This window comes from Eurosta solidaginis, chromosome 1 (assembly GCF_040869045.1).
Source record: "Eurosta solidaginis isolate ZX-2024a chromosome 1, ASM4086904v1, whole genome shotgun sequence".
In the NCBI taxonomy this organism is placed as follows: domain Eukaryota; kingdom Metazoa; phylum Arthropoda; class Insecta; order Diptera; family Tephritidae; genus Eurosta; species Eurosta solidaginis.
Window position 1 is genome coordinate 384171520 of NC_090319.1, and position 11147 is coordinate 384182666.

An 11147-nucleotide genomic window follows, 5' to 3' on the forward strand; every position below is an offset into this window, starting at 1 on the left:
GACGCTGTGGTTATCTAAAGCATTCTCTATATACATATGTTGATTCTATTTTGCGTATATAATGCGAATTTAAAAATTGTAAGTACAGGCTTAGCCGATTTCCAGAAATAAAAATTTTGAATTTTTCCAGCAAATTAATAATAATAATATTTTAGGAATAAAAAAAATAGTGCTAAGGAAACTAGGATCGATGCGTATTAGAACTAAACAATTTTTGTTAAATAATTTGGAAAAAATTTAAACAACTTGACATCAGGACGGACAAGGCGAGAGGTGTTTCGATTATACCTTGTAAATCTTTTCAAAGCCTTTTCTCCCGGAAGTCCGTCCTGATGTCACATTGTTTAAATTTTTCCCAAATTATGAAATAAATTAAAAATAGCTTTAAATAAATGTTTCCATACATTTAAAGCAATAAGGGCAACCCCCGTTTAACTCATACAAATTTTTTCTTTGTTTATTTGATTGTTTTTAAGGGCCACCCTAATTTACGTACATATATTTATTTGATACCTAGATTTAAATATTGCATTAAATATGCAGTTCACTGAATTGTCATGTGATTTGTAAAATTTGACATGTCGCACTGCACATTTTTATCTTGGTAAATAATTTTTCGTGCAAAGATTTATTTCGATCTGTTTGCTTACCTTGGCGCCTAGTAAACTATAAATTTGCAAACTATTCGTTAAAAATGCAATTGGAGCAGTAATTTTTGCAGGATTTTTTATACTCAGAGTGCTTTGCATACAGAGTATATTAACTTTGATTGGGTAACGGTTGGTTGTACAGCTATAAAGGAATCGAGGTAGATATAGACTTCCATATATCAAGATCCCCAGTATCGAAAAAAAAAACTTTATTGAGCCATGTCCTTCCGTCCGTCCGTCTGTCCGTTAACACGATAACTTGAGTAAATATTGAGATATCTTCAAATTTGGTACAAGAGCTTATCTGGACCCAGAATAGATTGGTATTGAAAATGAGCTAAATCGGATGATAACCACGCCCACATTTTATATATATATAACATTTTAGAAAACACAAAAAACCTGATTATTTCGTAAATAATACACCTCAAATGCTGAAATTTGACGTGTGGACTGATATTGAGACTCTTGATAAAAATTTGAAAAATTTTTTTTTAAATGGGGGTGGCACCGCCCACTTGTGATAAAATCAATTTTACAAATATTATTAATCATAAATCAAAAATCGTTAAACCTATCCTAACAAAATTCGGCAGAGAGGTTGCCTTTACTATAAGGAATGCTTTGAAGAAAAATTAACGGAATCGGTAAAGGACCACGCCCACTTTTATATTTTCGTGGACGAAAATAATAAGCTATATCTTTGCAAAAAAGAGCTTTATATCAATGGTATTTCATTTCCCAAGTGGATTTATAACAATAAAAAGAAAAAACTTCAAATTTTAAAAAATGGGCGTGGCACCGCCCTTTTATGACTAAGCAATTTTTTGTTTCGGGAGCCATAACTCGAAGAAAAATTTACGGATCGTAATAAAATTTGGTACACAAATTTTCCCTATAGCAAGAAATATTTATAGAAAAAATGGACGAGATCGGTTAAAGACCACGCCCACTTCTATATAAAACAAGTTTAAAAGGGTCATAGACTAGAATAATATGCTATAACTTAGCAAAAAATAGTTTTGAATCAATGATATTTCACTTATCAAGTTTTATTGTAAGAGGAAATGCGTAGAAATTTTTTTTTAAACGGGTGGTGCCATATGTTACGTGGAAAAGTAATTTATCTGAAATGAAATGTACAACTGAAGTTCACGCTGAGTATATAATGTTCGTTTACACCCGAACTTAGACACCTTTACTTGTTTTTTAATGTTTTTGAGTAAACAAACAAACAAACTCGGCAGTCATTGTTTTGTCCTAACCTTTGGTTAACCTGCGTAGTTTTTAGTAACAAACAAAAAGCTGCTTCTCCCTGTCCTCTCCTCCCGCTCCATATTCCTCTTTGTTTCCTTTCACTCTTGTCCCTCGCACTTTTCCTCTCCGCATGTGCCCTATCTTCTTAACCAATTTTACTAACTAATCGCCCAGCGTTGCATCAACTCCGCTTATTAATAGCCTTCCAAAGAACTAGAGCTCCTACACTTAATTTCTTCTTCGAGCATCTGGATCTCTCGCGTATCATATTCATATATTCACGAGTTTTTTTTTTTTTTTTTTTTTTTGGTGTAGCGGCATCTCATTGGAACTTCAACTAAGTGTTTATACATATACATATATATTACTAGCAGACCCGGCAGACCTTGTTCTGCCCTAAATTTAATAAGCTTTTTCCGTCTAACTCTGCCCTATCTCTCTACACTTTTTCCTAATCTTTTTATTCACTCCTCCCTCCGTCTCTTTCGCTTCATCTCCATCATCGTCTCATTCTATCTCTTTCTCAGTCTCCTTCTCTCTTTTCTCTTCTCCCAAGTTTTTCTCCTTCTTCGTCATCTCTTATTGCCAGTCCCAGAGGGTGTTATGTATTTTGTTCCAGTCCCACTCCGAGTCTCAGTCTCAGTCTCAGTCCCAGTCCGTCTCTGGTCTACTTCCCGGAAAAACGCATCGTAAATACAAATATAGGCAAATTTATATACCAAATTTCAGGCAAATCGAATAGGACGTATGTAAATAGGTATGTGGGTATTATTAATTCATGTCTTTATTTCGGCTTCGCATGCATATTTATCAGTTTTGCCAGGTTGATGCGACTAAATTGAACATCACAATGAATTATGGAGCTCTCAGCAACAGCTTTCATTTGATATCCATAATACACACACATTCTAGGGGTATTCGGGTCTATGTTTTGCCCTATATCTCGAAACCCTAGTCACCAAGCGGTGTAAAACTTACTCTGTACTAAAACATACACCAACAGCTTTCATTTGATATCCATAATTCGCACACATTCTAGGGGTATCCGGGTCCATGTTTTGGCCTATATCTCGAGACCGTAGTAACCCAGCGGTGTAAAGCTTACTCTGTATTAAAGCATACATCAATAGCTTCAATTTAATACCCATAATATAAAAACACATTCTAGGTGTATCCGGGTCCACATTTTGGCCTATATATCGAAACCCTAGTCACCAATAGGTATGAAAACTACCCTCTACCCCAGCGGGTAAGGGGGTCAGAATATACCCGCGGTAGGTATGCCTGTCGTAAGAGGGGACTAAAATACCAGATTCAAGGGGTGTGTAACGCAACCCTTCAGGTTGCCAGCGCAATATATAGCTTCTCCAAACCCAACCCCTTATCGCTACAACAACAACAACAAAACTACCCTCTGCTAAAGCACTCATCAACAGCTTCAATTTGATACCCACAATGTAAAAGCATTGTCTAGGCGTTCACGGGCCCACGTTTGGCCTCTATCTCCAGGCCCTAGTCACCCAGGGGTATGAAAATTCTCCTCTACTAAACAACAGCTTTCATTTGATATCCATATTGTATAAACACATTCTAGGGGTACCCGGGTCCACGTTTTGGCCTATATCTCGAGACCCTAGTCACCCAGGGGTATGAGAATTATCCTGTACAATAGCACTCATCAGCAGCTTTCATTTGATATCCATATTTTATAAACACATCCTAGGGGTACCCGGGTCCACGTTTTGATCTCAAGGCTCTAGGCACGTAGCCGAAAAAGGTAGACCTTGGCCGATTCTTAGACCTACCCAATATGCTCACAAAATTTCATGTGAAGCGGTTCAGCCGTTTCGGAGGAGTTAAGCCTCTAACACCGTGACAGAAGAATTTTATATATTAGAATATATCCCTGTAGTTCTACGGGTCTGCCAATAGGCATGAGAACTGTTATAATCTTTGTATCATGGGCAACCCCATATTCATAGACGTACAAATAAACTGCAAGTTTAGGTAAAATAAAATATGTTTGCTTGGTTGCTGGAAAAGCCGAGTGATCACGTCAAACCACGGACGCCTAGGCATACATACATTAATTTTTAAAGCCAAATATATTTGTACAGAGGTTATAATAACTTTAATCGGATAACCCTGGTTTGTAATGACATAAGCGTACCGAAGTAGCATTAAAAAAAGCCACGCCCACTTTTTCGATACTGAAAAATGGAAAACCAAATGGTGAGTGGGTCGACTTTTTGACACATAATATAGTTTTGTAAAATTTTGGAAAAAGGCTGTGGTACTGAACAAGTTTAAAAGAAGAAAAATTTAAAGTTTTCAACGCTCATTATTAATGGCGCTTATCTGCCTAGGCGATTTTGGCGGAACGACCTTTTTAAGATAAAAATAACTTTTCTCTCGACCACTAGACGTGGCCATTCCATAGCCTATCGACATATTCCATACACTAGGAGGAACTTATAGGACTTTTTTGAACTCGTAATTCAAAAGCTGTTAAAGATGTTTTGTTTAAAGATAACTTGAGTAAAAATGCAAATATCGGCATCACATTTCGTACACGAGCCCTTGTGAACATACGACATAATATTATTGAAAACTAGCTGGCCATGGTTGCGCGAGGCTTCGCCCTAATTGTTCACTTTCACGTATGTAGAAAATACTCCCGATCATTTACTTTAGTTTCTGAAATATTGTTACGATTTCTATTTTCTAACTGACATTTATTTCAGGAAAAGCGTTTTACAAATTATTTAAAATCTATGAGCACTAAACTAATCGAATACAATTATAACAAGTATAAAAATTGAAAAGTATAAAAAGTTGTTTAAAGCTGCAAGTAATAGTGCCCTATTCAATGTTTGTTACACTGCTCTCCACTTAAGTCTGATCGTCCCGATTAGACATACAATTCTTCGACCCATATGGTGCCAATTTTTCCAAATGAACTACTTTGGCTTTTCCTTGTCCGGGCTGGCTTCGCTTTATACGATACACAACGTCGTTCAATCTTTTAATAACCTTATATGAAACTTCCCACGATGATTGCAGCTTCAGAGAAATGCCTTTCTTTCTCTGTGGATTATACAATAGTACAAAGTCACCTTCTTTGAACCCATCTGAATTTACAGCTCTATCAAATCGATCTTTCTTTTGTCACTCTTTATACGCATATGTTCCCTCACATTTCGTCCAATGTTCTTTTCGAAATCTAGTATATCTCTCACGAATACTTGACACTTCATCTTCTGTATGAACTCAGCAGAATCCTTAGTATACGCTAAGTGCGCTAGCCGCTCGATCTTTGCTGCGTACTCCTGCAGAGTTACGCAGTTAGCTAGTTCAATGTGGAATACTTATTGCTTATGGTCCCTACCATAGCGCCTTTCTACTGCCGCCATTAAAGTATCGTAATTACCTAGGTCGACTTCCGGAACAGACTGCAGTACTTCAACAGTAGAACCTGTTAATGAAACAACCAATACAGCGACCATGTCTGCGGTACTCCAACGATTTGATGTTGCTGTTGTCTCGAACTGAAGCTTAAAGATTGTGAAAGGCACACTACCGTCGAAATTTGGAGGCTTTACCTTGAACCCACTGAATAAAACTTTGGGATGAGTTGATTTCACCTCACCGAGACGAGTTTTCATTGCATCTACTTCAGCTTCAATTCTTGATGCTTTCTCTTGTAATTGTACAATTTGTGCATCTCGCGTTTGCAGTTGTGATGTTACATGCAACTTCTGTGCTTCTAGCTGGGAAAACATTTGCGAAATGCGAGTATCCAACTGCAAATTTATCTGCAACGATACCTCCGATGATATTTGAGAAGTCAACTGAGACATCTTTGACGAAATTTGTGATATTGCATTCATAATCATATTCACGTCCATACCTGTTGAAGAACTCATAGATTCTCTTTTTTCCTCAGTTCCAGTGGGGATCGCCTCTATTTCCAGCTTGAACACTTATTCGTCCACACTAATGTTCTCCGACTCCATAGCTTCACTCAATCGTGCTTGCAATTCTATTTTATTTCCAGAAGTAGATAGACCACGTTCCTCCAATTCCTTCTTGATTTGGGGAAACTTAAGCTCACTCAACTTTGCCATTTTCATTAAAATTAAATTATTTTGACTATCCCACTTCGACACCAATTGTTACGATTTTTATTTTCTAACTGACATTTATTTCAGAAAAAGCGTTTTACAAATTATTTAAAATCTATGAGCAATAAACTAAGAATACAATTACAAGAAGTATAAAAATTGAAAAGTATAACAAGTTGTTTAAAGCTGCAAGTAGTAGTGCCCTATTCAAAGTTTGTTACAATATTTTGATTTTCAATTTAGGGTTATTCCAAAATATAAAAATTCATATCTCAACCAAGTTCTGACAAGTGTGACAAACAAATCAAAAGAAACACCATTGTACCAGGACGAATTCATGCAAACTTGTCCTTGAGTTCAGCTCATTTTCTTCGACATAGTTTACTTTTAAAATTTTAAACAAACATAACCCCAAATCGCTTATTCTTTTCCATTTTTTTATATAGCTTACTTTTAATTGAACAGACGCCAGGCGCTCAATGTATGGTAAAATCAACAACACATACGAGAAACCAATTCGTTAGCCGAATAAACAAAAGGCAGTTGATTTACGATTCACACAATCACGCTTCCCGCCGCTACAGCACTGAATTTGAGTTCGTTTATAGTATTGCTGTTTATAGTGTAAAAAATTTTAAATGTTAATTCTAAAATATTTAAAATTTGGTTGGGCTAATTCTTTGGTTTGGGCCATCCAACCTCCCATATATGTACATATGTACAAATGTAGATATCTATACAAATGTTTAAATAAACTTTTATTTGTGTACCACACACTCCACAAAAAACAATTGAATGCATCGCGAACAATAGTGATAGGCAAATAATGAAAAAATCTTGAATCAACATAGAAAACAATTTAAAATTGTATAAAAGGCGCTATCCTCGAATATAAATTTTATTCATTTATATAGTCAACTAAGAAATCAAGTGAGAATTATCAAGCGAGAACCAGTTCGTAATTATACTAAAATGTCTTATAATACCACAATATTCATCTTCGCTTGGCTTGGGCTAACACTTTTGTCGGTCTTTTGCGTTACGGCTTCTAAAGATCTGCCATCTAGACCTTGTAGTGAAGTATTTAATTGTACAAATGAAAAAGATGTTGTTTATTCCACAGATGGCTCGCGTTGTTTAGTCTGGATGAACCCTTGTCATTTGGCTCGAGAGAATTGTCGGCGTCTAAATGAATACCTACCAGGTAAATTTTAAGAGTCCTGCTTACAAGCTGCTTACTCCCACGGTATGTTATCCTTGTATTTTTAGAATTAACCGTAATTAAAAAAAAAGAATGCAGGAAATTGTGTAAAGAAATAGTATGCACCGCGATTTATAGTCCTGTGTGCGCTGAATATAATGGAAAGTTCCAAACATTTGGAAATCCTTGCAGGTTGGAAGTCTACATTTGTACTACTGGAAAACGTGAGTACGATTTTATTTTTCAGGCGTAGTATCCAGTTCACGAGAAAGTGTTCCCTTTTTTCTGTGTATAGATTCTAGAAGTTCAGAATTTTGTTCAAATGTTCGCACGTGAATGCATTGTAAACGTGTCTTGTGTATTTTTTACCATACACTAACAAAATCACTGCTATGTATTTGCTACGTCGATGCAAATATGCAACACCAAAATCCACAATTTATTTTTTTAACATTGAAAAGTAAATATTCAACTGTCAATAGAAAATATGAAAAGAAAACATTTTATTGCCGTTTTCACACAGAAACTTATTCGAATCACAATTCTATTTAATGAAATAATTATGTTTCCCTTTTCATACAGGGCCTTTTGCTTCATTAAGCGAACATCTGTCAGCAGCCCCAAAAAAATATTTCGTTTTTACGAAGAACAGTTAAAATGGAAAGCTGCCGTTTCCTTCTTAACTATAAATTCAATCAAAATAAAATGCATGCCCAACTACCCACAGATGTTGCACCCAACCAAACATGTGCCTATTTTCGAAAAATCCATATTACCTTTTGCAGCAAATGCAGCGAAAATTAAATTTTGAAATATTTTCGTGGTTTTCTATTTTTCGTAAATTATTGAAAATAATTTATTTTTGATTGTCATTTGTTACACCGACAATAAAATTCGAAGCACCGAGCAAAACCGACTGGATTTTTCACTCGATTAGGCATTCAATAAAGCAATAATGAGATAATTAAGAATTTGTATTTTGTATGGAAGATTGAGTTCAATTAGGCCTTTAATGTTGAGAACTGGACTAATTATTTCATTAAGCCTCTGTGTGAAATTGGCATATAATTGTTTAGTTGGCTACAAACGTAGCTTATATTTGCTAAGCGATAAATTTCCTATACGAATGCACAAAACTCCCTTAATATAAAATTTGTATAACAATTATTATTTATTTATTTTTAATTTTTTTACAGCATATTCGGTGGTTAGCGAGGGAGAATGCGCAGGAACAAATGTATGATTTAAATATATAAATGTAAATATTATGTAGATATGAAAATGGTTTCCTAATGAAGATTAAAGTTGAAAGTGGTAAATTGTAATAATATCAAATAAAAGAGAACCGATTTCTCCATTGCGAAAATGGATCAACTAACTCGTGTCTCAGTAGTTTTTATTAAGAATAAGTAGCAACTTAAACTTTTATTTCAGAAAAAAACTTTCTAAATTTGTTTTTGGTTGCTATTCGTTAAGGAATTTTTACTAAGTGTGTTTCCATGGTAAAAGTTTCCATGATTTATTTTCGAAGCTCGCGTTGTATTCAAATAAGACAATGTTACGTTAAACGATATGACCCAATTTGAAATTAAAAGCAAAAATATCCCAACAACCTCTTGAATCACTGGGATCTTTTAGACGCCTATTAACCTAAGTAATAGATCCGTAGTGGATAAGGTTGAAGTTTTTCATCTTTGAGATTTCAGAAAACAACATTTTTTTGAAAGTAAGAGCTTTTAACTACTTCACTTTAAAAAGTTAAAAAGTTGCACGATGAAATTTGGAGGTAATCTTCTTGGAGGTATGTATAACGCACATTTTGTTACTTTTCAATCTTCAGGAATATAGTTTTCTGCAAAATTAATAAAGTATATGGCTTATTTATGGAAGTCATACCAGATGTTCCTATTTACTGATAACAGGCGGCTATTGGGAATACCAAGGAAGATCAAGTCTTTCTCCACTTTAACCCACAACCCATTGAAGGTATCCCCCCTCCTCGGCTTCCAAATACAAACGTGTGTCGACAGACACTTTCTTAGCAGGGACGTCTTCGTTTATTTGAATAATAAGACCTAGCCAGCGAAGATTTTGGGCTTATATTCGCTGAACTATTTTTATATCTGCTTAAACGTCACAAAACTCATCGATATACCTCCTCCGATACTCGCCGTCGGTCTCACGCGCAGGATCTCAAATCTCACTGAGAACTTTTCTCTCGAACACTCCATGGAGCCCTCCCATCTTCCCTCGACACCGTCCATGAATCAGAGCCATACGTTAGGATATTTATGATGCGAGACATGTAGGTCCTGTCCCACGAATTTTGTAAGAGAAATTAAAAATAAGTAGAATGCAAATTCGAAATGAAGCTTGGTCTAAAACTCCTGGGAGGTAAGCTACGCTAAGTATTTTTTTGTTTTAATTAAAGTGCGCATTCTTTTTATACTCAGCTGAGCAGAGCTCACAGAGTATATTAATTTTGTTCGCATAACGGTACCCTGTAACGGCATAAACTAATCGAAATAGATATAGACTTCTATATATCAAAATGATCTGGGCGAAAAAAGAAATTTATTTAGCCACGTCCGTCCGTAAACACGATAACTTGAGTAAATTTTGAGGTATCTTGATAAAATTTGGTATGTAAGTTCCTGGGCACTCATCTCAGATTGCTATTTAAAATGAACGAAATTGACCTATAACAACGCCCACTTTTTCGATATCGAAAATTTCGAAAAAGTGCGATTATTCATTACCCACGACGGACAAAGCGATGGAACTTGGTAGGTGGGTTGACCGTATGATCCAGAATAAAAAATTAGCAAAATTTTGGACAATGGGTGTGGCAACGCCCACTTTTAAAAGAAGGTAATTTAAAAGTTTTGCAAGCTGTAATTTGGCAGTCGTTGAAGATATCATGATGAAATTTGGCAGGAACATTACCACTATTACTATATGTGTTCTAAATAAGAATTAGCAGAATTGAATGACGAACACGCCCACTCTTTACAAAAAAAAAATTTTTTAAGTCAAATTTTAACAAAAATTGAATATCTTCACAGCACATAATTAAATTATGTCAACATTCAACGCCAGTAATGAAATGGTGCAACAAAATACACACATAAAAGAAAATTTGAAAATGGGCGTCTTTTTCATTTAATTTGTCTAAAATCCTTTTAATGCCATAAGTCGAACAAAAATTTACCAATCCTTGTAAAACTTGGTAAGGGCATAGCTTCTATGACGATAACTCTTTTCTGTGAAAACGGGCGAAATCGGTTGAAGCCACGCCTAGTTTTTATACACAGTCGAACGTCTGACCTTCCGCTCGGCCGTTAACACGATAACTTGAGCAAAAATCGATATATCTTTACTAAATTTAGTTCACATACTTATCTGAACTCAATTTATCTTGGTATTAAAAATGGGCGAAATCCGACTATGACCACGCCCACTTTTTCGATATCGGAAAATTCGAAAAATGAAAAAAATCCCATAATTCTATACCAGATACGAAAAAAGGGATGAAACATAGTGATTGGATTGGTTTTTTGACGCAAAATATAACTTTAGAAAAAACTTCGTAAAATGGGTGTGACATCTCCCATATTAAGTAGAAGAAAATGAAAAAGTTCTGCAGGGCGAAATCAAAAGCCCTTGGAATCATGGCAGGAATACTGTTCGTAGTATACATATATGAATAAATTAGCGGTACCCGACAGATGATGTTCTGCCTCACCCAGGTCCACATTTTGGTCATTATCTCGAAAACGCCTTCGCATATACAATTGCAATTCGCACTCCCTTTTAAAACCCTCATTAATACCTTTAATTTGATACCCATATCGTACAAACAAATTCTAGAGTCACCCCTGGTCCACCTCTATGGCGATATCTCGAAAAGGGGTC

At 35.5% G+C, this 11147-nt stretch overlaps 1 long non-coding RNA gene across 1 annotated transcript; it reads left to right on the forward strand.

Moving 5' to 3' along the window:
• The first annotated feature begins 6936 nt into the window (after positions 1-6936).
• LOC137245438 (uncharacterized) lies at positions 6937-8610 on the forward strand. Its single transcript, XR_010951327.1, has 3 exons — positions 6937-7235; positions 7301-7456; positions 8429-8610. It is a non-coding gene; the product is annotated as an uncharacterized lncRNA (long non-coding RNA).
• The last annotated feature ends 2537 nt before the right edge of the window (positions 8611-11147 follow it).